General features: G+C 44.1%; 1 non-coding gene across 1 annotated transcript; it reads right to left on the bottom strand.

Annotated features, from left to right (window-relative positions):
* Positions 1-23,465: 23,465 nt before the first annotated feature.
* Positions 23,466-23,603, bottom strand: LOC114808432. The gene has a single exon (XR_003756280.1). It is a non-coding gene; the product is annotated as a small nucleolar RNA SNORA7 (small nucleolar RNA).
* Positions 23,604-24,403: the final 800 nt, after the last annotated feature.

The raw sequence follows: 24,403 nt of genomic DNA, 5'->3' as shown, positions 1-24,403 counted from the left end.
AGCCTGGGAAGGCCTCCAGGAGGAGGTGAGCTTTGGGTAGGGCTTTGAAAGGGGGAAGTGAGAGCAATGTACTAAGCAGTTGGAAAGTACAATACAGCAATAAAGAGAGATAATCCCTGCCTACAACAGGCTTACAGTTAGAGGGGGGACAGAGTCTGTTATATTGTTGTACTCTCCCAAGTGCTTAATAAAGTACTCTGCACATAGTAAGTGCTCAATAAATACTATTGATTGATTGAATGGAGAGGAAAAAAAAGTGTCTAAGTTGCAGCTGTTCCAATTAATCAGATCCCATCTGCAGGAACTAATCAGATGATGAAGCTCATTAGCAAGTCTTAAATCAGCACCTTCAGCTGGGGGTGGACCTTAGACAATTTTCATCCATATTGTGTATCGTATTAGTAGTATTTTATTTGTTAAGTGCTTACTATGTGTCAAGAACTGTTGTAAGTTCTGGGGTAAATACAAGTTGATCAGGTTGGAAACAATCTCTGTCCCACATGGGCCTCACAGTCTAAGTAAGAAGGAGAACAGGTACCAAATCCCCTTTTGACAGTTGAAAAAACTGAGGCACAGAGAAATAAAGTGATATGCCCAAGGCCACCCATCAGGCTACAGGCAGAATTAGGATTAGAACGCAGGTTTTTTGACTCCCAGGCCAGTTCTCATTCCACTAGGCCATGCTGCTTCTCCCATTAAATACCTAGTAGATGCACAGTCAAGCCTGTTGATGATAATTATGGGTGGGGTGGGGTGGGGAAAGAAATTTCAGAAACTGAGAATAAATACAGTTAACTCCAATTTAAAAAAAAGACTTTTCTGCCAATACCAAGAAGAGGTATGCAGAATTTCAAGTTAAAGTGTTACAGAGAAAGTTCCAGATACAAGAAGTATTGTTGAGGAGGCAGCAGAAGCAGCAGCAGAGTAGAGCAAGGTACCCACTTACTTGGGTATATTTATGTAAATAAACAAGTGATTTGCTGCTTACCAAACATGCTGTGACTAGTTTGATTATCAGTGAAGACACAAATCACATATAACTTTTACTTATCTTAAAAGGGGCTAGAATCAAGCCTTAGGCATAACAAAGATAATACATGACAGACAAAAATGAAAGGTAATATGGATGACTAGCCATTGAAGTTTATAAACACCCACACTCTTGCTGAATTAGAAGCGCCTAAAGCAAGTTCCAAGAATACCGAAGTTGAAAAATCAGGCATTCAACTGTAGAGAAGTAGTAAAGACATTTAAGTCTGAGTACAGTAGACAGGTATTTATGATAAAAGTCATTTCCCTTACAATGGAGGTCAAAAGTTATGGAAAACGAAAAGCAACCAGGCTCTTGCAACTAAGCAATATATTCTTTCTGCCTTCATAAGAACCATGTTAACTTCAGTGAAACTCATCCATCAGGCCAACCTAGATAAAAGAAGGGGACATGAAAAATGTGAGAAATTGCATGGCACAGCTACTGAGAGGTTAGAGATGTCATATCTTATAATGTCCCTAGACCACATGAATCCATGAGCATGAAAAAGGACAGAAACTGGGGAAACGTTAGCAGATGTTAATCTCTTTGTTTCCAGAGAAAGGACACAGATAAATATTCTGGGTTGTTTTGTTTTGTTTTTTTTTTTTGTTGAGCCTCAGAGAAACAACAGCACCATAGTGAAAAACTTAAAAATGGATCAGATCATTTCAGAAGACTCAAATACACTCATTGGAAGATACTGCTGAGACAGAGAGGAGAAGGAGAGAGCAAAAGCTATGGAGAGACGGAGAGGGAGAGAGGGAGAACTCTATGAGAGAGTTCAGTACAACAGATTTGGTCGAAACGTTCCCTGCCCTCAAGGAGCTTACAAAATAGAGGGTGAGATGAACAGTAACGTAAATTAATTCCAGATGCGTGCATAAGTGCTGTGGGTCTGCGGGCAGGGTGAATATCAAGTGGTCAAAGGCTATATATCCAAGTGCATAAGTGACACAGAAGCTAGAGGGTGTAGGAGAAATGAGGGAAGCCCTCTTGGAGGACATGCGATTTTAATTAGGCTTCTGGAGGTGGGGAGAGTGCTGGTCTCCCAAAGTGATGTTTCTGTCTGTTGAATACTCTGCCATTTCCCCTATCTGTGATTTATTTTAATATCTGCCTCTTCCAGTAAACTGTAAGCTCCTTCTGGGCAGAGAGCACATCAACCAACTCGATTGCGTTGCGCTTAGTTCAGTTCTCTGCTCTCGGTAAGTGTTCCATCAAAACCATTGATTGATCGATCGATTCATTTGGCTCCTTTTTAGAGCTAAAGTGTGGGAAGTTATAGCTCACACAGGCCTCCATTTGATGAGCTTTTGCCACAGAATTGCATCATAATCAGTGATTTTTAAGTCCGGGGGATTTTTCAAATTTTTTACATTGGATATTTAAAGAAAATTGAGGCAGAAAAAGGGAAGAGAAATTCCAAATACTGCTGTTCTCCACCCATATCATTTGGATTTTTATTTTCTAGGCCAAAGTCACGAACTCTTGGAAGTGACATGAACTCTTGGAAGTGACTTTGAGATGTCTTCCAGTCCACCCCCGTCTTCAGGAAAGAATAATTTGTTCCAGACAGACTGGAGTCGGTTGAAAGATCTTCAGAAAAAGAGATTCCACAACTTTGGCTAGCAACCCTTTCTGTCAGGATTCCTTGGAGCTAATATCATTGTGGGCAGGGAATGTGATGTTATATTGTGTGTACTCTCCCAAGCGCTTAGTACAGTGCTCTGAACACAGTAAGGACTCAATAAACACTATTGATTTATTGATAATCTAAATCCTTCCTCCTATGGTTTGGGTAAATTAAACTAGCTGAATTACATAGTGGAGGAAGAGATGGCTGGTTGCTGCTCAGATAAATCTTCCTTTACTTGTTAACCATTTTTAAGTTACCCTACATCCTCTTTATCTCCAGGTTACCTCAGAGTTCCTAAAATTATATTCCTGTGTTTACATCCCAATGTTGTACTTGCTTTTTTTTTCACAACAGTACTCTATTATTACCTCTTGGTCAACTTGTGGTCCAGTCTGACCCCCAGCTCTTTTTCTGCCATTCTTATCTGTTACCACTAGTTGCTCAGTTTGGTTTTCTTCCCTAACTCAGCTTCATTCTGTTTGTCCCTACCCAAATTAGCCAATTTGTCCAGCTACGTTGAATGCCAATCTAGTTCCCCAAGCTGCCAGCCTTCTCGCTAACCAGAAAGACTGCTGACCGCTTGTGACCTGCCAATGTTACTTTAATTGGAACCACTCTGTCGACTTCCTGATATGTCCTCCAGAAAGAGAGTGCTGAGAGCAGAGCCATAGCAGAAACAGTGGGATCAGAGACAATGTTGTCCCAGGAGTTGTTTGGCCTGGGCCAGGGTCAAAAGCACCCTCCTCTTCAAATGCTTGCTTTTTCCTTCCACCCCCTGCCATCCTAGACCTTCCTTGATTAAGCCCTTCTTTCCTCTTCTCCCACTCCCTTCTGCATCACCCTGACTTGCTCCCTTTATTCATCCCTCCTCCCAGACCCACAGGACTTATGTACAAACTGGTAATTTACTTATTTATATTAATGTTGTCTCCCCCTCTAGGCTGTAAGCTCATTGGGGGAGGGAATGTGTCTGTTATAATGTACTCTCCCAAGCTCTTAGTACAGTGTTCTGCACAGTAAGTGCTCAATAAATACAAAACAAAGAATTAATGAACCTGAACTCAGCACTCCTTGCTGTCACCATTCTCCAGACCCCGCCCTGGGTTGGTCACTATGGACCAGGTTTCCCAGGAGTCATATTTTCAGTGAGCATCTCTCCTCAGCTAGCCAACGGTCAGCAGGGGATCCTGAAGGCTTCAGCTGACCTCGAAGAAATGGCATTCTTTCACAGTGATCTTTCAACCAACAATCACTTAGCATTTGTCAGGAGAAAACACTGAAGGTTGAACTTCTCTTTACAGAATCCCAAACTACCTGCCAGAAGGGTTCAAGGAAAAGCCCTCAGCCTGGGAAGGCCTAGGCTAATATTAATCATGGAACATTTGTGTAGCCTACGGAGGCTGAAACAGACCAAGCAGAATCAATCAATCTAACCAAGACATTAGAGGGCCTTCAATTATTTCTGAACAGCTTTCAGTTGTGTCCTTGTTCTTTCTCCTGCTCCCATTAATTGTATCTCATTTTTGTCAGTCTCCCCCATTAGACTGTAAGATCCTGGATGTCAGGGTCCATGTGTCTCAAGTATGCTGTAGAGTGCTAAATATCATTGATTAATTGATAGATTGAGAGGGCTGCAGTGGTTTCAGAATTTTCAAGTTCTAGAATATTGATGTCCAGTAGATGACAAAAGTACATGGGCTATTCTTTGGTGAGAATGTAGTTTTAAGTGGATGTTCCCTCATGGTGGCACATTACAGCTTTCGGACATGGTAGGAAGACATAGTGCTCCCCAGCCCATCACCTGAAGGATTTATTTCTCTCTCGCTGGGCTCCAAGATGGAACTAGAGGCTCTTCCCACATCCCTTGCCCTGGAGTCCAGAAAGGAGGAGTTGAAGGGCTGCTTTATCTCCAGGCCTGCTAAGGCAGCCTGGGGGATGGTCCAGGGATATCTCCATCCAAACTGCTACCATATAAATCCAAGCACTTATTCTATCTCGCCTTGATTACCATAACAGTTTCCTTGCTGACCTCCCTGCCTTCTTTCTCTTCCCACTCCAGTCCATATTTCACTCTGCTGCCCAGTTCATTTTTCTACAAGAATGTTCAGTCCATGCTTGCCCACTCCTCAAGAACCTCTAACGGTTGCCCATCCACCTCCGCATCAAACAGAAACTCCTTACCATCGGCTTTAAAGCACTCAATCACTTTTCCCCCTCCTATCTCATCTCCCTACTCTCCTACTACAACCCAGCCCTCACACTTCACTCCTCTGGTGCCAATCAACTCACTGCACCTCCATCACATCTATCTCACCGCCGACTTCTCACCTAAATCCTGCTTCTGGCCTGGAACTCCCTCCCTCTTCATATCTGACAGGCAATTACTCTCTTCCCCTTCAAAACCTTATTGAAGGCACATCTCCTCCAAGAGGCCTTCCCTGACTAAGTTCTCTTTCCTTTTCTTCCACTCCCTTCTGTGTCACCCTGACTTGCTCCCTTTATTCATCCCCCCTCCCAACCCCACAGCACTTATGGATGTATCTGTAATTTATTCATTTATATTAATGCCAGTTTGCCCCTCTGGACTGTGAGCTCGTTGTGGGCAGGGAATGTGTCTGTTTATTGTTGTACTGTACTTTCCTAAGTGCTTAGTACAGTGCTCTGCACACAGGAAGCACTCGGTAAATAAGATTGATTGATCAATCAGTCAAATTTATTGAGCACTTACTATGAGCAGAGCACTGTACTAAGCACGTGGGAGAGTACAATATAACAGAGTTGATAGACAATTTACAGTTTAGAGGGGGAGACAGACATTAATATAAACAAATACATTGTGGATATGTACATAAGTGCTGTGGGGCTGAGGATGGGGTGAATAAAAGGTTCAAATCCAGTGCAAGGGTAATGTAGAAGAGAGTGGGAGAAGAGGAAATGAGGGCTTAGTTCAGGAAGACCTCTTGAAGGAGAGTGCTTTCAATAAGGGTTTGAAGGTGGGGAGAGTGACTGTCTGCTGGATATGAAGAGGCAGAATGTACCCAGATCCTTTTTTTTATTTTAAGTGTTATGTTCCAGGCACTGTACTAAGTGCTGGGGAGGACACAAGCAAATTGGGTTGGATACAGTCCACCTGGGGCTCACAGTCTCAATCCCCATTGTACAGATGAGGTAACTGAACCAGAGAAGTGAAGTGACTTACCCAAGGTCACACAGCAGACAAATGGTGGAGGCAGGATTAGAACCCATGATCTTCTGACTCCCAGGCCTGTGCTCTATCCACTACATCATGCTGCTTCTCAATGCTGCTTTTCCCCATCCCTCTGCCAGATCTCCTTTTCAGTTTGGGCTGAGACTGGACAGCTAGCAGCATTTACGTACATGTGAGGGGAAGAAAGGGAAGAGAAATTCTCCCCGACAAAGAAAGCTGAGTAGAGACCCTGGGAGTCGAGGTGCATCACCCCACAGTGATGAATTCCGGGAAGTAGTGGATAAACTGTCATCCCACTGGATTGTTTTCCTCATTCTTCAAGTATGAAAATTCAGTGCTAGGTCTACCTTGGCACCCACCTACCTAAGCACCGATGCATGAATCCTTGGTTAAACTAACACATTAGTAAGGGTAGGAAGGGATAGGAAGCACTTCTAAAGTCCCTTTTCTCAGGGATAAGTTCATTTCCCTTTTAGTTTTTCCCCATAGAACATTTTCTGTAGAGCCTAAATCCTGTTTGTTTTCATTCTCCAATTTCCCTCTCAAGCCTACAGCTCTGAGATCATCATTCATGTGTTTATGCAGTGCTTTATAGCCAAAGCCTGTAAATGGCCATGATCCATTTCGTCAGTGAGTGGGATGGGGCATACATACATGGAGCTGCAAAATATAAGACCACGAACACTGCCATTTCCTGGGTCAGATCAATGGTCGGTGGCAACAGAGGAGTCCATCCCTGTCAGGGGAACCAGGACGCTTGAGGGAACCCTGTAATGTTTGCCCTCCTGGATGTCCATCCTCTTGGTAAGAGATGGACCCTCATACACCCCTTAGTTTCATCCATCCATTCATTCATTCAATCGTATTTATTGAGCACTTCCTGTGTTCCGAGCACTCTACTAAGCGCTTGGGAGAGTATGCTTTAAAAATCAACAGATTTCCTGCCCACAAAGAGCTTACAGACTAGCAGGGGTTTCCTTTTCATAACCCATTATGGACCACTCATCCGTGAATTTACCTAAACCCCCCTTGACCCTGAAGAAATTTTCCACTGCACAACTTCCTGTAGGAAGGGATGCCATTTGTTCACCACCCACATTCCTTAAATTCACTGTGTGGATTGCACTGTTTTCACTTCTACTGTGAAGAAATGATCTATGGGAAAATAAAGGCAAAAATCTATAGGAGCTAAAAGCCCAAATGAAAAATGAAAGGCATGGATCCTCTCATAGGAGTTGAAAACCTCTGAATTGGGATTGGAATATTTGTGTACTGTAGCATGGACTGAGTACTGGGTTTGTGCTGCGGGGTGGTTCTTTTATAAATGTGTCTTCCCCAGAGGCCTTATAATACAATGGGGCCTGGCAATCTCTCCTCACACTGAGAGTCTTTCAGCAGAGGAAAGGAAAAATAAGCAGTCATCGACTTTCTTAATATCCTGGAGAAAAGGAAAGTATTCTGCAAAGGGACCCACAATAACTATTCAGCAAAGACACAACAAAGTCAAAGGCAGCAATATTTCTAAGCATTTTTTTCATCACCCCAAATAAGGTAATTCCTCCTAGCTCTTGGCTGTAGGTACAAGATGGAAAGTTACTGCTGTTTTCAAATACTGTATAATAAAGATGAGCTGGACTGATCAGAAATGTCCTCAGACTGCCTCTCCCGGTCAAGTGAAGAAATATTGTTCATCACCCAGAGTCAGCGGTGATTTTCCAGAGCTAGCCTAGATTTAGTTTCTATTTAAGGCCTGATGGTGTGAAAACAAATTGGAATTAATGGCCCACCGTAGTAAGTTGATTTGCAGTGATAATAAATCTTTTAATTTCAGTCAACCATACATTTGCCCACTTGTGCAGCAAATATCGGGCCAGTTACATGGCAAAGGAATTGCATACAGTGACAGAGATTCGTAAAGATGTGAACAATTATTCAGAATCAGCATATGAATGTAAGTTGTCTCACCCTAAGATTTTGGCCTAGGAATAACAGCCATTTATTTTGGACATCCGGGAATCATTTTCAGGCCCAAACAGAACTATGATTTTTTGCTCAGGACTCGTTAGTCACACCTGGGTCTCTAGGCACTGACATAATGCAGTTGTCAAGTAGTTCACCTCCTAGGAATGTTGTTACCGTTTCTCATGGGAAAGGAATGGCCTGCTAGAAAGACACTATTCTGAGGCTCAGAAAGGTCTGCTTCCTGTCCCAGTTAACTGACTGACTGACTGTATGACTTCATGCTGAGCACTTCACCGCACTTCAAGAGAAACAGCGTTGCTCAGTGGAAAGAGCACGGGCTTTGGAGTCAGAGGTCATGGGTTCGAATCCCGGCTCTGCCACTTGTCAGCTATGTGACTGTGGGCAAGTCACTTCACTTCTCTGCGCCTCAGTTCCCTCATCTGTAAAATGGGGATGAAGACTGTGAGCCCCACGTGGGACAACCTGATTCCCCTGTGTCTACCTCAGTGCTTAGAACAGTGCTTGGCACATAGTAAGCGCTTAACAAATACCAACATTATTATTATTCACCTCCCTGGGCCTCTGCTTCTGGGAAATTGGTTAAGGCCCATCCCGGCCTTCTACATGGGAATGTGGGACTGATAACCCAATTTGCTTGTATCCACCCCAGCACTTAGTGCAGTACCTGGCACAGAGTAAGTGCTTAACAAATCCCGCAATTATCATTATCAATGGGATCAAGCATGATGCATGTGAAGCTCACAGAAGAGAATATGAATCATTTTTCATCTGTCTGCTCCATTCGATGTAAGCTTATTGTGGGCAGGGAATGTGTCTATTCATTATTATATTGTACTCTCCCAAGCGCATAGTACAGTACTTTGTGCATAGTAAGTGCTCAATAAATATGACTGACTGAATTAATTAATTAATGATTGTCGTACAGAACCAATAGAAGGCTGACAACACCTTCCCACACATGTGTGCTAACACAGACCTTCTCCCAGCTCTCTCTGAAGAATCAAACAGTTCTAAACCAGAGGTTTGAGGACCTGGGAAAGCAGAACGTCAGTGAGCAAGTGGAGACATCCAAGTCACTTTTTGCAGATATATGGGATCAGCAGGTGTACTATATATTGTGAGTCTCAGAGCTTAGTGCAGCTCTTTCCCTCAGAGAGAGCTGGGACACAATCCTGGCTCCACCATTTCTCTGCTGTGTGACCTTGGGCAAGTCACTTCACTTCTCTGTGCCTCAGTTACCTTATCTGTAAAATGGGGATTGAGACTTTAAGCCCCACATGGGACAGGGACTGGGTCCAAACCGATATGCTTGTATCTACCCCAGTGCTTTATACAGTGCCTGGCACATAGTAAACACTTAACAAATACCATAATAATAATAATTATTATTGTTAATTATTTGTGGATTGTCAAAATTAATCAGAAATCCCACATTGAACATGTTCTCCAAGTGAACATGGAGGAGAAGTGAAGAAAGATGCTGCCTGGTCTTCTCTTTCTTCTCCTACTCCTCTTACTCCTCCTCTTCCTCTTCAGCAAAGTGTTGTCATCACTGCTGCCATCACTATCATCACCACTGATAAAACTGGCTCTTTACAGCCAGCAACACACCATTCACTGGTGCCAGAAACACCCATCATTTGCCCTAAAGACCCAGTGATTGAGTATTCAGGCAGCAGCAGTTGCATTGGGGTAGCAGACGAGGATGGAACCAAAATATGACCCATAAATCCTCCCTTCCCTCTCTCTATAGCTCGTATACCTCTTTTTTTCTTCTTTTTTTCCTTCTGGCTCCTTCCTCATTCTCTCTGTCTCTCTCTCTACCCATCCCTCTTTCTCCTCTTTCCATTCTGTCCCTCCCTTATCATTCTCTTCATTTATTTCCCTCATTTCCTCTCTGATGTTCCCCCTTTCTCACCTTGTTTCCCCTTCCTCTCTCTTCTCCCTTTCTGTCTCTGGCTTCCTCCTTTCTCCTTCCCTCTGTCTCTCCCTACCCCTGCCTCTCCCTTTCACCCTCTCTGCCTCACTCCTACCCCCTTTTCTCTGCATTTCTCTTTTTCTGGGCCATGGTCCCTGGAGACCACACTCCCGCCCCAATTTAGACCTTCATGGAATCCATGCTACATGAGAGAAGATCAATTAAGATTGTAATTGATTCAAAATTGAACACGTCCTAATATGTCTCTCTGATTGCACTGCTTGATTTTTCAAGGGGACCCACTGGAAGAGTTCTTTCCTGACTCCCAGCAGCATAGACCAAATCTGAGACGCAGAAAAGATCAAATTACTAACCCACATTCTGCTTCTGCCAGAGATCATCAGAGTGACAAGGAGGTAGAGCGCTAGACAGATTTTCAGGGCTTCACTAACCCAGCCCAAGGCCTCCGTAGCCCAAAACCTGATGGTTTTGGTAAAATTTGGAATGCAGCCCACCCAAATTTGGAATTTTTACCAGTGTAGCCTGAGTGAATTCTCTAAAGTGACATGGCTTCTCAAATGGTTACCTGGGTCTTTAGATACATATCCAATCTGACAGGCCAAACACAACAGTCAGCAGGTACCACAAGGAATCTAAAAGTCCCAGAATGCATTTCTTCTTCCCTACCTAAAGTCCGGTACAGCCTAAAGCTGTAGTATAGGGTTGCCATTTTGAATGCAGCCTGGGCAAGAGGACATATTTGAGATCCTTTGGCATTCCCTTGGTGAGAACCCATGTGGCTACACAGAAAGAGCATGGACCTTGGAGACAGAGGATCTGGGTTCTAATCCTAACTTTGCTGATTGCTTACGGTGTGACCTTGGGAAAATCACTTAACATCTCTGGACCTCAGTTTTCTCATCTTTAAAATGGGGATTCAATACCTGTTCTCCATCCTACTTTGACTGTGAGCCCCATGTCAGGCAGGGACTGTATCACACCTGAGCACCTTGTATTTATCCCAGTGCTTAGAACAGTGCTTGTCATACAGTAAGCACTTAATAAATACAATAATACTAGATATTAGATACTAGTAATGCTTATAATAGTAAGAAGAAGAAATAGTTACTCTCCATATTATGGTTTGAACAGCTGAAGGCAGAATCCTGAAGAGCCAGCCATGGCAGAAGGTTGATCACCCTTCAGAAAACGTCCTCTCTTTTTTGGTCACTCATTCCTCATCATGTCTCAGAAGATTTTATGATTTTACAGGGCAGGTATGCCATCAAAGGTGTTTTTTAAAACATATTTTTTTTTTCATTGGAAGAATATGCCAGAATGATTAAATACAAAATGAGGCTCAGATGAGTTTAGAAATGTAAAAATGAAAAGATAAGCCTTCTTGGATCCCCTTCAAAACTTTAAAGAACCACAGATTCATTGAAGACAATACTTTGAATGCTGATTGACTGGGATCGAGGGCAAAACCAATGTTCATTCTCCTTTTTGTCCCTGGCTCAGGTCACTCTGGTTCAAAAGAAAACTGGGAACTAGGACAAATTCCATGAACCTGAGAGACCTTTCTCAGATGCAGTCAGCCATATTCCTGGTAAGACTAAGGCAACCCTGGATTGCAGTGAACAACTGATAGTTCCAGGGGCTACTTCATCCTAAGCAGTGGCACATTTAAAAGATGACATGAGGAGTTTGGACCCTACAATTTGGTATCCCAGCAGATAATTTCTTCCAAGCACCCCTCCAAAGACTGACATTTGGATTAAAGAACCAGGGAAATTTCTTCTTGACCAAGATTTCTTGCAGTCACATTCTGTCTGGGAAATTCCATCACCCCCTCCAGGACAACAAATCACATAGCACTTTTTATGGTACTTATTAAGTGCTTACTATGGGCCAAGCACTGCTCTAAACACTGGAGTGCATACAAGTTTAAGAGGTTGGACACAGTCCCTATCCCACGTGAGGCTCAAAGTGTAAGTAGGAGCGAGTAGGATTGAATCTCCATTTTATAGATTAGGTAACTGAGGCATAGAGATGTTAAGTGACTTGCTCAAGGTCACACATCAGAGGTGTGGCAGATGCGGGATTCGAACCCAGATACTTTGACTCCCAGGTCCATGCTCTTTCCACTAGGTCATGCTGCTTTAAGTCATTCAATTTATTTCATTTGGAATGATTTCCAGAGCTAGTCTATTAATACTGTACTGTGTGTGGGTACTAAGGAAACTGTCATTTGCCCAGAGCCCATGATGAACCCCCAAATATACTTCTGGAGCTACTGCTTCCAATTCTGTACTTGAACCAGAAACTGAGATGGAAAGTTTCTATCCCAGAGATAATGTCAACCACCCCATACTCCTGGAAACATTGTCCAACCTCAGCTTCACACTGACACTGTCCTCTCCTAGTTCTCCTCCTATCTCTCTGCCTCCCACCCCTAACTGTGGGTGTCCCTCAAGGATCAGTTCTGGGTCCCCTTCTATTCTCCATCTACACCCACTCCCTTGGAGAACTCATTTGGTCCCATGACTTCACCACATCTAGGCAGCTGATTCCCCAGTCTACAGCTCCAGCCCTTCTCTCTCTCCCTCTCTGCAGTCTCACATTTCCTTTTGGCTTCAAGACATCTCTACTTGTATGCCCTCCTGTCACTTCAAACTTCACATATCCAAAACATAACTTATTTTCCCATTACTGAAGACAGCACCACCACTCTTCCTGTTTCACAAGCCCATAACCTTGGCATCTTACTTGATTCACCTCTCTCATTCAACCCACTAAATCCTATCACTAAATCCTGTCGATTCAACCTTCACGACACCTCTAAAATCTGCCCTTTCCTCTCCATCCAAACTGCTACCATATGAATCCAAGCACTTATCCTATCCTGCCTTGATTACTTTATCAGCCTCCTTGCTGACCTCCCTGCCTCCTGTCTCTCCCCACTCCAGTCCATACTTTGCTCTTTCTACAAAAACGTTCAGTCATTGTTTCCCCACTCCTCAAGAACCTCCAGTGATTGTTAATCCACCTCTGTATCAAACAGAAACTCTTTGCCATCAGCTTTAAAGCACTCGATAACCTTGTTCCCTCCTACCTTACCTCGCTGCTCTCCTACTACAACCCAGCCTGCACACTTCACTCTTCTAATGCCAACCTATTCACAGTGCCTCGATCTCATCTATCTCACTGCCGATCTATCACCCATGTTCTGCCTCTGGCCTGGAATATCCTCCCTCTTCATTATCTGACAGACAATGACTCTCCTCTCCTTCAAAGGCTTATTAAAGCCACATCTCCTCCAAGAGGCCTTCCCTGACTAAGCCCTCATTTTCTCTTCTCCCACCCCTTTCTGAATTGCCCTGATTTGCTCCCTTCATTCACTCCCCACATCATTTGCACAGTATTTATATGCATAGCCATAATTTATTTATTTATATTAATGCCTGTTACGCCTCTAAGCTGTAAGCTCACTGTAGATAGGGAATGTGTCTACCAACAGTTATACTGTTATATTGTAGTCTCCCAAGAGCTTAGTACAGTGCTCTGCACACAGTAAGTTCTCAATAAATATGATTGACTGAAAGAAAAACTTTCAGGAAAAGAATGATGTACAATAAAAAAGAAACAATATAGACTGGGTAAGAGGGAAGGGAAGCCTATGCTCAGTTTAAGAGTATAAATATTAGATTTTTATGTGTTTTTCCTCTTCCCCCAAGACTGTAAACTTTGTGTGGGCAAGGATTGTCTTCAGTGTATATATATTGAAGTTTTATATATATATATAAAAAACTTAACAACCATGTATATATATATATACATGGTTGTTAAATTCCTAGTACATTGTTGTGCACAAATAGAATGGCAAAAATCCTAGTGATTATAACAAAAAAGGAGGATTCATTCATTCAATAGTATTTATTGAGCGCTTACTATGTGCAGAGCACTGTACTATGCGCTTGGGATGAACAAGTCGACAACAGATAAGAGACAGTCCCTGCCATTTGATGGGCTTACAGTCTAATCGGGGGAGATGGACAGACAAGAACAATGGCAATAAACAGAGTCGAGGGGAAGAACATCTCGTAAAAACAATGGCAACTAAATAGAATCAAGGCGATGTACAATTCATTAACAAAATAAATAGGGTAATGAAAATATATACAGTTGAGCGGACGAGTACAATGCTGTGGGGATGGGAAGGGAGAGGTGGAGGAGCAGAGGGAAAAGGGGAAAAAGGGGGTTTAGCTGCGGAGAGGTAAGGGGGGGTGGCAGAGGGAGTAGAGGAGCTCAGTCTGGGTAGGCCTCTTGGAGGAGGTGAGTTTTAAGTAGGGTTTTGAAGAGGGGAAGAGAATCTGTTTGGCGGAGGTGAGGAGGGAGGGCGTTCCAGGACCGCGGGAGGACGTGGCCCAGGGGTCGACGGCGGGATAGGCGAGACCGAGGGACGGTGAGGAGGTGGGCGGCAGAGGAGCGGAGCATGCGGGGTGGGTGGTAGAAAGAGAGAAGGGAGGAGAGGTAGGAAGGGGCAAGGTGATGGAGAGCCTTGAAGCCTAGAGTGAGGAGTTTTTGTTTGGAGCGGAGGTTGATAGGCAACCAGTGGAGTTGTTTAAGAAGGGGAGTGACATGTCCAGATCGTTTCTGCAGGAAGATGAGCCGGGCAGTGGAGTGAAGAATAGACTGGAGCGGGGCGAGAGAGGAGGAAGGGAGGTCAGAGAGAAGGCTGACACAGTAGTCTAGCCGGGATATAACGAGACCCTGTAACAGTAAGGTAGCCGTTTGGGTGGAGAGGAAAGGGCGGATCTTGGCGATATTGTAGAGGTGAAACCGGCAGGTCTTGGTAACGGATAGGATGTGTGGGGTGAACGAGAGAGACGAGTCAAGGATGACACCGAGGTTGCGGGCCTGAGAGACGGGAAGGATGGTCGTGCCATCCACGGTGATAGAGAAGTCTGGGAGAGGACCGGGTTTGGGAGGGAAAATGAGGAGCTCAGTCTTGCTCATGTTGAGTTTTAGGTGGCGGGCAGACATCCAGGTGGAGACGTCCTGGAGGCAGGAGGAGATGCGAGCCTGAAGGGAGGGGGAGAGGACAGGGGCGGAGATGTAGATCTGCGTGTCATCTGCGTAGAGATGGTAGTCAAAGCTGTGAGAGCGAATGAGTTCACCGAGGGAGTGAGTGTAAATGGAGAACAGAAGAGGGCCAAGAACTGACCCTTGAGGAACTCCAACAGTTAAAGGATGGGAGGGGGAGGAGGCTCCAGCGAAGGAGACCGAGAATGACCGGCCAGAGAGGTAAGAGGAGAACCAGGAGAGGACAGAGTCCGTGAAGCCAAGGTGAGATAAGGTATGGAGGAGGAGGGGATGGTCGACAGTGTCAAAGGCAGCAGAGAGGTCAAGGAGGATCAGAATGGAGTAGGAGCCATTGGATTTGGCAAGAAGGAGGTCATGGGTGACCTTAGAGAGAGCAGTCTCGGTAGAGTGGAGGGGACGGAAGCCAGATTGGAGGGGATGTATTCATCTTGACTGGTGTAGAGGAAGAGGAAGGGTCAGTGAGAGCAGGGCCTGGGAGTGCTGAGGATTTCCTGAATCTCCTCCTCTCACTGACCCCTTCTCTTTCTCTTCAATGCCAAATGCAGAGCAGCTTGGACCAGAGGGATGAATTTCTGGGCAGATCCGGGGGTGCTAGTGACTTTAGAAAGAGGGCTGAGTGCCTGTGTGAGTCCAGGGGTGATTGACAGATTGGCCAGAGCCAGCCCCGAGGCTGGAAGGGGTTATGGGAGCTCAGAGATAATTTGGTGTTGACTGACTGTTTCTGCCAAACAAGTAGGTGGCAACCACTGACAAAGTAAAATAACTCAACAATCCAACCTACAGAGAGGGGGTCATGCTAATTTTCTTTCAGATCATCAGAAAGTTTGACTTACTGTTTGACAGAGTCTCCAATATCAACTATCAAAGTGAAGAAAAAATATCTAGAAGGAAATACTAGCAAAAACCAAACCAGACTCTACTACTGATTTAAGTGATTAATCCAAACGTGTACAGTATTTGTGGGAGTGTAATTAGGGTGGGCTTGAATCTAAGCAGCAGACCCATTTCAAGTGCATTTAATGTGGACAGTATCAAGGACACTGGGGACATTTACTCAACATTCAGTGGCAATACCACACTTTATCCAACTGAAACTAATCTGAGAATGATTCTTCTTCAAGAGAACCTCCAGTGAATTCAAAGTCTCTGTCCATAATCATTTTTTGAAAGAGTTAGTATTGTCCTCCTAAGATAAGTTATTTGAAATACTCCCAAAGACTTCTTTTCGCAAACTACTAATCTGTGAAATCAGAGAGGCCTTTAACAACAAGACAAGGAAGAAGCAATCAGGAAACCTCTGCCTTGCCTTTATCCCGACAGAAGATGAAAGAGGCCTAGTCCACCATCAATCAATCAGCCAATGATATTTACTGAGCTCTTACTGTGTGCAGAGCACCATACTAAACATTTGGGAGAGCACAAGTGATAGTAGACATGTTCCCTGCCCACAAGGAACTTCCAGTTATAGAGGGGGAGATAGACATTAAAATAAATTATGGTTATGTAGGTAAGTGTTGTGGTGCTGAGGGTTAGGTGAATATCAAGTGCTTATAGGCTATAGAGCCAAGTGCATAGGTGATGCAGAAGGGAGAGGGAATACGGGAGGTGCAGGCTTAGTTAGGAAAGGTCTCTTGGAGGAGATGTGATTTTAATAAGGATTTGAAGATGGGGAGAATTGTGGTCTGTTAGATTTGAAGGGGGAAGGAGCTCCAGGACAAAAGGAGGATGTGCACAAAGGGTCAACAGCAAGAGAGATGAGGCCCCTTTCCAGGTCACACCTGGAGAGTTTCCAGTACTCTACCAGTCTCAACTATGGAAGGAAGAGTCAAGCATTCATTCATTCATTCAATAGCATTTATTGAGCGCTTCCTCTGTGCAGAGCACTGTACTAAGCGCTTGGAATGTACAAATCGGCAACAGACAGAGACAGTCCCTGCCCATCGACGGGCTTACAGTCTAATTGAGCAGACACATAGCCATTCCACTCCTAGCTAAGGCAGCGGTTAGAGAGTGGAAGGCAATCTGCTATAAGTCAAAATTTACCTGTGCTGGGCAGCAGTGGCATGGGAAAGATTTGAGGGTGGAGACTCAAGTTTACTGTGCAGAAGGAGGCAATGGTAAACCACCTCTGTATTTTTACCAAGAAAACTGTGGATACACTACCAGAACAATTGCAGATGGAGGTGGGGGTTCTGGAAGAGATGTGTCCATGGTGTTGCTATGGATCAGAGATGACTCAACAGCATAAGACAAGACAGATGAGACTGAGGTACAGTGAGTAGGTTGGCACTAGAGAAGCAAAGTTTATAGACTGGGTTGTAGTAGGGAATCAGCAAGGTAAGATAGGAGGGTACGAGCTGAATGAGTGTTTTAAAGATGATGGTAAGGTGTTTCTGTTTGATGTGGAAGTGAAAGGGCAACCACTGGAGGTTCTTGAGGAGTGGGGAAACATGATCCAAGCACCAGAGTGAAGTAAGGACTGGAGTAGGGGGAGACAGGAGGCAGGGAGGTCAGCGAGGAGGCCAATGTGGTAGTCAATGTGGGATGTGATTCGTGCTTGGACCAGTGTAATAGCAGTTTGCCGGATTGCCAGTCAAGGAGAGAATTGGAGGAGAGGAAGTAGATGCAGTAGCTGTTGACAACTCACTCAAGAAGGTTGGAGAGGAATGGTTATAATAATAATAATAGTGGTATTTGTTAAGTGCTTACTATGTGCCAGGCACTCTATTAAGCACTGGGGTGGATACAAGCAAATCGGGTTTGACACAATCCCTGTCCCACATGGGGCTCAGTCTCAATCCCCAATTTACAGCTGAGGTAACTGAGGCACAGAGAAGTGAAGTGACCTGCCTAAGGCCATACAGCAGACAAGTGGAGGAGCTGGGATTAGAGCCCATGACCTTCTGACTCCCAGGCCTGTGCCCTATCGACTATGCCATGCTGCTTCTCCCATGAAAGATGAGAGGTAGCCATGAGGTGAAAGGAGGGGGCTTTTAGGCTCATTTGAAATAAGCAGCCATTGGAATGTGAATAGTTGAAGTTGGCAGTCAGGGAGAGAAGAAAGGAAAAGGCAAGTGCTATGTAGTGGCTCCAGTTGAACCCAAGGATAAAACTAATGGAGCTGTTGGGTAAATCAAGGTGTTCAAAGCTACTACCAAATAGGAAATGTTGATTTCAGGAACTCATTTTGACATCCCTTCTGTGAGCTGGTAAAAAGGATTAACCAAATCTCCTAGATTCTGATCTAGACCAAAATGATGGAGCCATAAATTACTGGGCTGACTCCTCAGAGCACAAAAGTGACTGTTTCAAAAAGAGTTGGGCTTCTCATTGGAAGCATGAAGTGAGAAGCCATCTGTTCATTGGTCTTAGCAAGGAGGAAAATTTTGGAGGCAGCTTGACTTTTTCTGCCTCTCTTGCTTATGAAGAGCCACAAACTGACCCCAACATCCAAGAATAATCCCTGTCAGGCTAATCTAATTTCCAATTAAAAAGCAATATGATCTAGTGGAATAGTAAGGACCTTAGAGTCAGGGGACTTGGTTTCTAATCCTAACTCCACCACTTGTCTGATGTGTGACCTTGGGCAAGTAACTTAACTTCTCTGGGCCTCCCTTCGTCAACTAAAATGGGGATTCATTACCTGTCCTCCCTCCCACTTAGATTGTGATCCTCCTGTGGGACAGGGACTTTAGTGATCTGATTGTATTGGATCTTTTCCATTGCTTAGTACAATGCTTGGCATGTAATAAGTGTTTTACAAATATAATTTTTATCATTGTTATTATCATATTGTTATCATTATTATTATTATTATCCAGTGGCAGAGTGATATCTTTTGTTTACCCCCAGGGTTGAGGCTGAAGAGATAAATGCATGCATAACAGTTCCTCCATACTGTTTGCAATTGAAGGCTGTCCTCTGCTGGGATGTTCTATTTTCTATCTGCAGTCACTGGTATTGTTTTGCGATCTGCTTCTTAGTTTTCCCAACTCCCTCAAGTCTTTGAAAAAGGCACCCCATTCCTGACTGCCGCATGTCAGACTGAGTGGCCTAACTCTGTTGTGTCCTAGAAGTCCACAGCCTCATCTCACTGCTTGTAGGGCTCTCGCTTCTGTCCTAAATGGGCCTTAGGTTTGTATACAAATGGTTGGGGGTTGTAGCAGAGAGCAGAGGAATCAGCGATAGCCCAGCATCACCCTGGAGAGGTAAAAGGGGTGTTCTGTAGGTGATGCAGTTGACAGTGCTGTTTCAAAAGACGATACAGCATTTAAGTTTGCTGATGACTCCAAACGTAGGTGGGAGATAGGATGTGGTAAGTAGATACCATCTTAAGGAGATCTTCCCTGATTAATCTCTCCATCTTGCTGGTCTTGCCATCAGGTCAGCCCCTTCTTGTAGTTACTTATTTGTTATTTATTTACGTATTTGCCTGAGTGGCTATTTTCAATCTATACATTCTCTTATTCTCAGCTATTACATATTCACTAACGTTCGCCTAGAGCCTGCTTTATGAAGTTGTAAACTCCTCTTTCCTATGCACCATAAGCACCTATTACAGTGCTGTGCACAGAATAGGCGCCTCATCAATATTGTTGACACGGACACTGATACGAAGAATAGAGATCAAAATGTTAGCGGTAAATATTTTTGAGGGCAATTATTTCACTTGATCTGATTCTGAGCTGTGTTTCATGATAACACCCAGTGTGAAAATCATGTATGTCCAAGGGAATCTAAACATATCCTGTTATCCCATTAGATTGTAAACTCCTTGAGGGCAGAGACTGATTTGCTTCTGGAGTACCATTCCAAGAGTGCTCTGCCCACAGCAATTCTCAAGAAATATAATTGACCGATTGATTATCCAATCGGTGCCCCAAAGAACTACCAGTGGCTATCCATTCAAGGCACATCTCTCCATGTAAAACTGCCATTGCCCTCTAGACTGTAAGCTTGCAATCACACATCCTGTCCTGCCTAGATTACTGCATCAGCCTCCTTTCTGACCTCCCAACCTCCTGCCTCTCCTCACTCCAGTTCATACTTCACTCCACTGCCCGGATCATCTTTCTACAGAAACGTTCAGGGCACGAACACCCCCCCCCCCCCCCACCAACCCTTCAAAAATCTCCAGTGGTTGCCTATCCACCTCCATATCAAACAAAAACTCCTCACCATTGGCTTTAAAACACTCCATCACCTCACCCCCTCCTACCTCACTTCTACAACTCCTCTCCTTCTACAACTCAGCTCACACACTTCACTCCTCTGGTGCTTACCTTCTCACTGTGCCTCAATCTCGCCTGTCTCACCACCGACCCCTGGCCCACATCCTATCTCTGGCCTGAAATGTCCTCTCTCCTCAAATCCACCAAACTATTACTCTCCCCTGCTTCAAAGCCTTACTGAAGGCCCATCTTCTCCAAGAGGCCTTCCCAGACTAAGCCCCATTTTTCCTCATCTCCCACTCCCTTTTGCATTGCCCCGACTTGCTCCCTTTGCTCTTCCTCCTCCCCACCCCACAGCACTTATGTATATATCTGCAATTTTATTTATATCGATGTCTATTTATATTGATGTTTGTCACCACCCCACCTCCCCCAGACTGTGAGCTCACTGTGGGCAGGAGCTGTCTCTCCCAATTGCTGCATTGTACTTTCCCACATGCTTAGTACTGTGCTCTGCACACAGTAAGCGCTCAATAAATACAGCTGAATGAATGAATGAAGCTTGTTGTGGTCAGGGAATGTGTTTACTAACTCTGTTGTATGATACTTTCCCAAGAGCTCAGTACGTTACTCTCCAAATGGTAAACGCTCAATAAATACCATTGATTGATTACCAGTGGATTTTCCCCTCCTTCATAATTTAGTCAGATAATAGTAGAAAGCCATAATCTGTCACCCTCGCTGGTGGGAAGAGAAAAGCAGTGCCCATGTCAGACCTAGATTTTAGGAAAATTTTCTACTCCATTGCAAAATGAGGTTAATGAATAATGAAAGCTGGTGTCATAGAGTATGAAGGTGGGGGGTGGGGAGGGAGGAGCATCGAATGACTTTGAAAACCAAGGAAACATTATGAAGGAAGGGGTCAATGCCTGTACATTCCAGTTCTCCTCTATAAGATTTGAATTTATGGTGAATGCGATCATTTTGGAGGGCAATCATTTCCAGCTAGAGGAGGTTTGGAAGAGCTCTAGTGGGATGCCGAAAGAAATGAAAATTTAATGACTTTCCACCTGCAGCAGCTGTGCTGATAAATTGTCCCAGAATTCAGGCTAGTTAAAGATCCTTGAAGTGTGGTAAATGTAACCAGTCAGTACTCATTTGCTGCATGATTTCCATAGAGCTGGCCAGAGCTGGAAAGGTGTAGTTAGAAACATGTTTAACGTAGGACATCCATGCAAGAAGCATCCGTCATCTAAATAGTTTGGGGGAGATGCTTCCTTGACCGTTCTACCAACTGTTGTAAATGATGAGAAAGGTTGCTGGGAATAAGAACTTCCTTTCTGTAGTGGCTCGGCGACTCTCCCTAACCATGAGCTGGAGTTCTTCAACAGGATCTGGCAGGGGCCCAAGCTCATTTAACCACCACTCTGCTAGAAAGAAAGTGAAGCTCTAGACTGTAAGCTCCTTGTGGGCAGGGAATGTTTCTACCGACTCCGTTGTACTGTACTCTCCCAAATGCTTAGAACAGTGCTCTGCACACAGTGAGCACTCAAGAAATATCACTAATTGATTGATCGAATGAATTCCTGGCTGCTCCTGATATATTTTCCTTGTGTCCCGTGATTAGTTCCTGGTACTTACTTTATGGGTCAAGAAATGGACTGGGGAAAATGGATGCCAGATTGTGTCTGGTATACCACGTTGGTATGTATTCCTAGAATGAAAAAGCAGGTCTTTTTTGCAGTGAGATTTGAGAAAGAAGGAAACTTACAAGATTACCAGCCAAGTTAGCAATGTGAATGCTAAATGACACATACATTAGCCACTGAGTAGGGGGAGTTATTTGAATTATTGAGCCATAGTTCCATTGCAGGATAGTCACTTAGATGACTCCTGGGATTCCATTTAAGATTTTTTTTCAAAGCTTCCAGTTTCTATTAATGTCTGGAATCCCATTTTTCAAACCACTGCTTCATTCTCTGGTCTTAGAACATTGTACAATATTCCCTCACATTTTTTTTGTTTTGTTTTGGGTTGGTTTTTTATTGGTATTTGTTAAGTACTTACTATGTGCTAGGTACTGTACTAAGCACTGGGGGAGATATGAATTAATCAGGTTGGACATGGGGCTCAGTTTTCTGACAACCGGGGACATGGACGATCCCTATCCGAAGAGGACTTCGGTGAAAGCTTCCAAATTGCTCCCCCCCCCCAAGAACCTTTGCTTGGATTTACTTGGATTCACTTGACCAAACTTGTACATTACTCACCTATTTTTAAAGAAACCCTCATACATTCAGTCAGGGGAACCCATTTGTTTTATGTCCAGTGTGCAGCAGTAGACAAAAATGTGAGCTGAATGCTGGATGTCATTATGAAGGGGATAGAGAACAGAACAAAAATGCAGAGTAAATCATAAGAGGTGAGGTATTCCTTATGTTCTCATGTTCTTAAAATAAAGAAGAGGCAGCGTGGCTCAGTGGATAGAGCAGGGGCGTGGGAGTCAGAAGTTCATGGGTTCTAATCCCAACTCCACCACATGTCTGCTGTGTGATGTTGTGCAAGTCACTTCAGTTCTCTGGGCCTCAGCTACTTCATCTGTAAAATGGGGATTAAGACTGTGAGGCCTAGGTGGGACAGGAACTGTGTCCAACCTGCCTAACTTGTAGCTACCCCAGCGCTTAGAACAGTGCTTGGCACATAATAAGCATTTAACAAGTATTAAAAGTACTGATAAAGAACAATTTAGGCTAGAGAGAAAGATTAAATGAAGGTGAAGATCGTTAGGTCTTGGCCTGGGTTAGAAGAAGGTTGAGGAATTTCTTCTTGACAGGATGTTTCCTGTAAACAGTGGTTTAGGAACCAGGTTCTGGTATTGATAAAGCACATTTGGATGCCCTGAGCAGTTCACCAAGATCCTTAGATATGAAGATGTGGTTGGTCGAGCCAGAGCGAGGGGCACTACCAGTCACTAGGCTTGAATAGTTAATGAGAAAGCGTAAGCTCCTGGAGGCCAAAGGCTGCATCATTTTCTTCTTCTGTATGTTCTGCTCAAGTAGTGCTCGGCATACAAAAATGGATAATGATGACGATGATGCTAAAGATGATGATGATAATGAAGAACCTGGAAGCCGGTTCCAAAATATCTATGTACAACCCATCTATTGAGACAATCTTCCAACTCTTGTCTTGTCTTATGCTGTCGAGTTGTTTCTGACCCAGTGATGCAATGGACACATCTCTCCCAGATTGCCCCACCTCCATCTGCAATTGTTCTGGTAGTGTATCCATAGAGTTTTCTTGGTAAAAATACAGAAGTGGTTTACCACTGCCTCCTTCTACGCAGTAAAGTTGAGTCTTTGCCCTTGACTCTCTCCCATTCCACTGCTGTCCAGCACAGGTGAGTTTTGACTTGTAGCAGATTGTCTTCCACTGGCCAGCCACTGCCCAAGCTAGGAATGGAATGGCTATTCCTCTTCTTGACTCTCCCTCCCGTAGCCAAGACTGGTAAAGTACTGGAAACTCTCCAGGTGCGATACTGAGAGGGGTTTCCAACTCTACAGTTGTCAAAATACCAGTGAAAGTCTTTTTTGACTGTCCCCCAGGAAATACTACAGGTTCATGACTGTGTTTTTAAGTCACATACAGAAGGAGATGTGTAAACGACCATGAACTGCTTCACAGTCCCTGAAGCGCAATCAGACCACCAGGATTGAAATAGTGATTAGCACATTGAAACTTCACTGGTAAGAACATTTGAGGAGAACAGACAACAAAATACTCAAATGACTGTTTGATGGTGAGGTGAAATGGGTCAACTGTAGAACTGTGGGCAGAAATGGGGTAACCGTCTTGAATCAGAAGCTCTTGGCAACAGAAGGGAACAGGAGGGAAAGAAGCAGCATGACCTAGTGGAAAGAGCACGGGCCTGGGAGTCCAAAGGATCTGGGTTCTAATCCCGGCTCCACCACAGGTCTGCTGTGTGACCTTGGGCAAGTCACTTCACTTCTCTGGGCCTCAGTTCCCTCATCTGTAAAATGGGGATTAAGACTGTGAGCCCCATGTGGGACAGGGACTATGTCCAACCTGCTTTGTTTGTATTCGACCCAGTGCTTAGTACAGTGGCTGGCACATAGTAAGCATTTAAATGCCACAGGAATTATTATTATCATTATTATTAAAAACAAAAACAACCACAGACCCTGTGATGAACACGTGGAATGGAGCAGCAAAGGGTAAGTTTCATAAAACCACTATGTGAAAGTGACTGTCAGACATGCATTGGCTTTATCAGTCACATTTGCTCACACGGATAGAATCTCAAGATCAACAGCATCACCTTTGAACT

The sequence above is a fragment of the Ornithorhynchus anatinus genome, chromosome X5 (genome assembly GCF_004115215.2).
Source record: "Ornithorhynchus anatinus isolate Pmale09 chromosome X5, mOrnAna1.pri.v4, whole genome shotgun sequence".
In the NCBI taxonomy this organism is placed as follows: Eukaryota; Metazoa; Chordata; class Mammalia; order Monotremata; family Ornithorhynchidae; genus Ornithorhynchus; species Ornithorhynchus anatinus.
Note: the sequence above shows the minus strand (reverse complement) of the source record. Positions and strands in the feature narration are given on the sequence as shown.